The 501-nt window shown below is 65.7% G+C and overlaps 1 pseudogene; it reads right to left on the bottom strand.

The window, feature by feature from the left end:
* Nucleotides 1-6: 6 nt before the first annotated feature.
* On the bottom strand, nt 7-495 carry LOC104916285 (annotated as a pseudogene).
* Between the last annotated feature and the right edge of the window lie 6 nt (nt 496-501).

The raw sequence follows: 501 nt of genomic DNA, 5'->3' as shown, positions 1-501 counted from the left end.
ATCCCCCCTATCTCCCCCCCAGCCCCATACCTTGCACTCCTTGGCCGCCTCCTCCACGCCCTGCACGCCGTGCTCCCTCCTGGCACAGCCCACTTCGCAGGCAGCGCACACCGCCTTCATCTCCTGCCTGCAAAACCTCCGGAGCGGACCTCCGTGTTCATCGCACCTCCCTTCCTCATCCTCCCCAGTTCCCCCGAATCCAGCAGGAGCACCGAATTCGGATCCGGTCGCTCTCCTTTTAGCCGCTCTCAATTGTCGGGCGGCTTCCACCATGTTGCCCAGTTGTCTGTTGGGTCTGAGGCGCCGGCGCCGGGAGCTTTTCCTGCAGACGGGGCAGGGGAAGGAGCCCTCCAGGCCGGCCCACCAGCGGGTGATGCAGTGGCGGCAGAAGTTGTGGCCGCATTCGATCAGCACCGGGTCCTGCAGGAACTCCAGGCACACCGAGCAGCTGGCCTCCACACGGAGGGTCTCCAGGGGGTCCGAGTTGGACATGGCGAGCTG

Source organism: Meleagris gallopavo, unplaced genomic scaffold (genome assembly GCF_000146605.3).
Source record: "Meleagris gallopavo isolate NT-WF06-2002-E0010 breed Aviagen turkey brand Nicholas breeding stock unplaced genomic scaffold, Turkey_5.1 ChrUn_random_7180001880924, whole genome shotgun sequence".
Lineage (NCBI taxonomy): Eukaryota > Metazoa > Chordata > Aves > Galliformes > Phasianidae > Meleagris > Meleagris gallopavo.
The sequence above is the reverse complement of the archived record's forward strand: the minus strand, read 5'-3'. Positions and strand labels throughout refer to the sequence as shown.